General features: G+C 41.3%; 1 pseudogene; it reads left to right on the top strand.

Annotated features, from left to right (window-relative positions):
• The first annotated feature begins 1,361 nt into the window (after positions 1–1,361).
• The window catches only part of LOC115619292, a 65,298-nt pseudogene continuing 60,659 nt past the window's right edge, over positions 1,362–6,000 (top strand).

Here is a 6,000-nt window from a genome sequence, read left to right as displayed (position 1 = left end):
TCCCTCAGGGATCGGTGTTGGGACCTGTCCTGTTCAACATCTTTATCAGCGACATGGACAGTGGGATTGAGTGCGCCCTCAGCAAGTTTGCTGACGACACCAAGCTGTGTGGTTCGGTTGATACGCTGGAGGGAAGGGATGCCATCCAGAGGGACCTTGACATGCTTGTGAGGTGGGCTGATGCCAACCTTATGAAGTTTAACCAAGCCAAGTGTAAGGTCCTACACCTGGGTTGGGGCACTCCCAGGCACAGCTACAGGTTGGGCAGAGAAGAGATTCAGAGCAGCCCTGCAGAAAAGGACTTGAGGGTGTTGGTTGACAAGAAGCTTAACATGAGCCGGCAGTGTGCGCTTGCAGCCCAGAAAGCCAACCGTATCCTGGGCTGCATCAAAAGAAGCGTGACCAGCAGGTCGAAGGAGGTGATCCTGCCCCTCTACTCTGCTCTTGTGAGACCTCACTTGGAGTATTGTGTACAGTTCTGGTGTCCTCAACATAAAAAGGACATGATGCTGTTGGAGCGAGTCCAGAGGAGGGCCACGAGGATGATAAGAGGGCTGGAGCACCTCCCGTATGAAGACAGGCTGAGAGAGTTGGGGCTGTTCAGCCTGGAGAAGAGAAGGCTGCATGGAGACCTCATAGCAGCCTTCCAGTATCTGAAGGGGGTCTACAAGGATGGTGGGGAGGGACTCTTCCTTAGGGACTGTAGTGGTAGGACAAGGGGTAATGGGTTCAAACTTAAACAGGGGAAGTTTAGATTAGATATAAGGAAGAATTTCTTTACAGTGAGGGTGGTGAGGCACTGGAATGGGTTGCCCAGGGAGGTTGTGAATGTTCCATCCCTGGCAGTGTTCAAGGCCGGGTTGGACAGAGCCTTGAACCACGTGGTTTAGGGCAAGGTGTCCCTGCCCATGGCAGGGGGGTTGGAACTAGATGATCTTAAGGTCCTTTCCAACCCTTACGATTCTATGATTCTATGATTCTATGAATTTCTCTTATGACAATGATTGAAAGAAGACTAAGAGAATGGTAGGCAACACTGAAATTACTTCATAACACCCCAGCACCTCTGTTTCAAAGTCCCATTCAAAATGTGGAAAATGGCATTACTCATGTACCAGAAGCCATATTTTGTGCATGGATTAAAACTGGTATAACTTTAAATTTGAAAGTTTAGATTCTCCTCTGAGCGACACAATTGAGATGGAAGCATTTACAGTAATGTGTGAGTCTGTCATTTCAGTGACTCTGTCATTACTTTTTCCTTTATTTTATATGATGTATTGTAGTTCATTCTAGTCTCGCAAGTTTACGTTACAGATGGAGAAGAATTTAATTTGTATTTTGTTATCCATAGATAAGCCATGTCTGTTCCACCTGATGAATCTGTGGGGGACCTGCCTGTGAGAGATGTAGATCTAACTCCAGCTGGAATTGAAGGATTACAAGGTTTGTACCAGCTGTTATTTATTACAATTACAGACTTTGATCAGTGGCTTCTTTAGTTTCTTTCTAAAAGTGTTTCTGACATTCCCACTCACAAAATTAAATTCAAATACCATTCAAAACCTGGGTTAAATTATGAAAGGTACTATGACCCATTCTATGTTCATGTTGCTTGTTATAAGAGGGGGGCTGCTGTGAAATGCTAGAAACTGGAAATCTCATTGAGCTATAACATTCATCCTTCCAGAAGAAAGGAGGACTTGTTTTGCTGAACTGAGGACAAGGCCAGGCATGTTGAACAAAATGGGAACCAAAAGTACTATTGAATTCTGGTATGTTACTCAGCTGCTCTTAGAATGGAACTACTGGGCTTAGTCTTGTATCCGAGTAAATTTACATAATTGTGAGTTAATCTTGTCAAGCTTCAAGAGAGCACGTTAACTTTGAAACTGATTAGAAAGCATCTTGGTGGTAATGATCATTTATTTTTTTAAGTAGTATATTTGACAGTGCCTTGTTACTTGCTCAACTATTTTCTTTGTGCTGTCTAGTTATGTACTGTTTGCTGTATCATTTGAATTACTTTTTTTTTATCTGTAAAAGATAATCAACAGACTCATACAAGTGTAAAATATCAAATTACTTAAAAACTTTGGTTTTTTTCATTATTTCAAAATGAGTTAGACTTTGGATTACATGTTGTTCAATGTATTGAAGGTAATTTAAAGTTGTCTTGGTTTGGGTAGAATCATCAACTACACAGAATGTAAAAGCTCAACAAGCTGTATCACAAATCAGTCAAAAGGAACTGGAAGACAGATTTCTTCATGTACATGATGAGAACATCTTACTCAAGCAGCATGCAAATAAGCAAGAGGAGAAGATTAAAAGGTATGGGCTTAATGGTTTTATTTTAGCTCACAATAACATTTTTGCTCTTTAAAGCATTATCAACTAATTTAAAATCATGCTGATTTCTCTCAGAGCACTTTTTAAAACAGTAGCATAAATCACTCATGGGAATTCATTTTTTTTTTTTTTTAATTGATTTCTGGTTGTCTCTGTGGTATGTGGGATATTCTTTGCAGTGGACAATATTAGATTTCCATGTAGAGAGGCACACTGCTATCCACCACTTCAGAGTTGGTACTTCAGGTTCATAGCTATGCTGTCTCAGTACAAATATAACAGGTATTCTGGGAACTAAAGAAGAGGCTATAGAAGCCTAATTATTCATCAGGAATTTCATCCTAGAATCAAAATGGCCTATATAGAAAGATTCTGCCCCTTTTTTTTTTGTTGTTTTCTGTCCTCCAAGTTGACTAGCATCTAACCTTTTATCATCTAGTTAACCCTAAAATATCTTTATAATTATGATCAGCTCCCCTTTATTAAGGGTAATAGATAACTTCATTGAAGAAGTCCCAAGTAGCATGGGGAGTACAGTATCCAGTGTGCCCAAACATACACAAGCAACAGTAAGGGTGTTATTAAACTTTGTGCTGTGCTGGCAAACCAGTCTGGACTCAGCAGAACTGTTCATGGTATTACTCTATTCCAGGAGGACTCATTAATCCAAAAGCACCATGACTCTCTGTTCACATTGTGCTGTGTCGTGGTTTGAGCCCAGCTGGTAACTCAGAACCACACAGCCGCTCGCTCACTCCCCCCCTTCCTCCCCCCGCTCCCGGAGGGATGGGGAGGAGAATCGGAAGAATGTAACTCCCACGGACTGAGATAAGAGCAGTCCCGCAACTAAGGTATAATACAAAACCACTACTGCTACCACCAATGATAATAATGATTAGTGAAATAACAAGGGGAGAGGATACAATTGCTCACCACCTGCCGACCGATACCCAGCCCAACCCGAGCAGTGATCTGGGCCTTCCGGGTAACTCCCCCCGGTTTATATACTGGGCATGACGTGCCATAGTATGGAATACCCCTTTGGCTAGTTTGGGTCAGGTGTCCTGTCTCTGCTTCCTCCTGGCTTCCCCTCCTCCCTGGCAAAGCATGAGACTGAGAAAGTCCTTGGTTGGAATAAACATTACTTAGCAACAACTAAAAACATCAGTGTTATCAGCATTGTTCCCAGGCTGAAAGTTAAAAAACACAGCACTGCACCAGCTACTAAGCAGGAGAAAAATGACTGCTATAGCTGAACCCAGGACAGCTGTACTTAAGCTAATAAAATCTTGCTGCATCTAAGCTAGCTTCTGGTCAGAAGCTAACGAGTTCATGAAAGTGTATCTGAAGATATTGCCTCTGTAGATGGGAGTATTTCATACTTCTCTAAAGTCCAAAACATTCTTCCCTTTTGACTCCATATTCAGTGATTCAGGATCAAATTAACCAGCATGACATAACTTCCATCTTTTCTGTCAGGCTACTGTCAAATATAAGACAGCAGAATAAATGAATTGTTTGCTTATTCCAAATGGGATTTCCCGTGTTTCTGTTAGATGACTCATCAAATGCACTCATCAGCCACTTGGGTAAAATTACACAGAATGTCCAAATTAGAATACCGGAATTAATATTTTAAGGTACAGAAAATAAAACACAGTGTTTGTCTAGGCTGCCAGAGAAAAATTTTAACTCCTCAAGCTAAATTTCTTTCCCAGTATCCCTTATGTCAAAACCTTTGTAACAAAAAGTTTGGAATTAATTTGCAGTAGAAGTACATTGAAAAAAACAAATGAACAAAAAACCTGCTTACAGGCAAGTAACATTCTGTGACATCCTAAAGTTACTATGGATTTTTTTTGTTTGTTTCACTTTTGTTCTTTGAAGTAGAAGCTTCTGTCCACAAGTATGCAAAAATAAAACAAGCCCCTTTAAAGAAATGAAGTATGTCCTTATTTTCAGTCTTCTTTCTGGGCCTGCAAAAATAGATTCCCTGTAAAATAGATAAAGGTCGTGAAGATTTGTGACCAAATTTGTGAAGTCTTGAACTTGTCTCTCTCATCAAAGCCACCTTTTCTTTCTTTATATGCCAAGTTTTTTCATTCGCTGCTGGTTATATTTTCTGTTCTTGTATATTACATCACCCCCATGTGCCATCTCTGCCTTTTGTTCTAGCTTATCAATGTTTATCAGAACTAAAGGAAATCAAAGGTACAACTCTTCAGATGCCAAAAGCAAAGTTTGTGTTACTTTAAAGATGGATGAAAACCATGCGCTCTGTATCTAATTATATTCTTCAGCTAACCATTCCTTCTCTGAAGCACATTGCTAATATTTACCAAGCATAAAATTGAGTATGTGCCCTGGGTTCAGCAGTAGCAGTCATTTTTTCTCCTTCTTAGTAACTGGTGCACTGCTGTGTTTTTGATTTTAGTCTGGGAACAGTGCTGATAATACACTGATGTTTTTAGTTGTTGCTAAGTAATGCTTACTCCAATCAAGGACTTTTCAGTCTCATGCTCTGCCAGGGAGGAGGGGAAGCCGGGAGGAAGCAGAGACAGGACACCTGACCCAAACTGGCCAAAGGGGTATTCCATACCACAGCACGTCATGCCCAGTATATAAACTGGGGGGAGTTACCCGGAAGGCCCAGATCACTGCTCGGGTCGGGCTGGGTATCGGTCGGCGGGTGGTGAGCAATTGTATCCTCTCCCCTTGTTATTTTCCTTATCATTATTGTTATTGGTGGTAGCAGTAGTGGTTTTGTATTATACCTTAGTTACTGGACTGTTCTTATCTCAACCCATGGGAGTTACATTCTTCTGATTCTCCTCCCCATCCCTCCGGGAGTGGGGGGAGGAAGAAGGCGGGGAGTGAGCGAGCGGCTGCATGGTTCCAAGTTACCGGCCAGGCTTAAACCACAACAGTATGGTAATGGGAACTATTAATTTTCTTTTTCTGGAGTACCTTCCACCTTTATATTTTAGGCACTTTTGAACTGAAATATATATATTTAAACCCTAAAAATCTAGAAATTGTGTATAGAATCATAGAATCATAAAATAGTTAGGGTTGGAAAGGACCTTAAGATCATCTAGTTCCAACCCCCCTGCCATGGGAAGGGACACCACACACTCTAACATGTCACCTAAGACTCCATCCAACCTGGCCTTGAACACTGCCAGGGATGGAGCATTCACAACTTCCTTGGGCAGCCCATTCCAGTGCCTCACCACTCTCCCAGTAAAGAACTTCTTCCTTTTATCTAACCTAAACTTCCCCTGTTTAAGTTTGAACCCATTACCCCTTGTCCTATCACTACAGTCCCTAATGAAGAGTCCCTCTCTGGCATCCTCGTAGACCCTCTTCAGATACTAGAAGGCTGCTATGAGGTCTCCACGCAGCCTTCTCTTCTCCAAGCTGAACTACGGAATGTTGCATATTATTAACATTCTTTCAATAGTTTGTTGTTTTTTTTTTTTGAATTGTAGCTTTTATAGTTTGCCCCACTGCATCCCAAATCTGTAACTTTGCTTAACAGCTTGCTGAGGTTCCTCTATAAGGTCATGTTTTAAAAATTACGTTTAAGAAGCATATGGAGCAAATATGTGTCCTCCCTTTACTGACATTAAATGATAAGCTTTAGGA

Source organism: Strigops habroptila, chromosome W (assembly GCF_004027225.2).
Source record: "Strigops habroptila isolate Jane chromosome W, bStrHab1.2.pri, whole genome shotgun sequence".
NCBI classification, from domain to species: domain Eukaryota; kingdom Metazoa; phylum Chordata; class Aves; order Psittaciformes; family Psittacidae; genus Strigops; species Strigops habroptila.
Note: the sequence above shows the minus strand (reverse complement) of the source record. Positions and strands in the feature narration are given on the sequence as shown.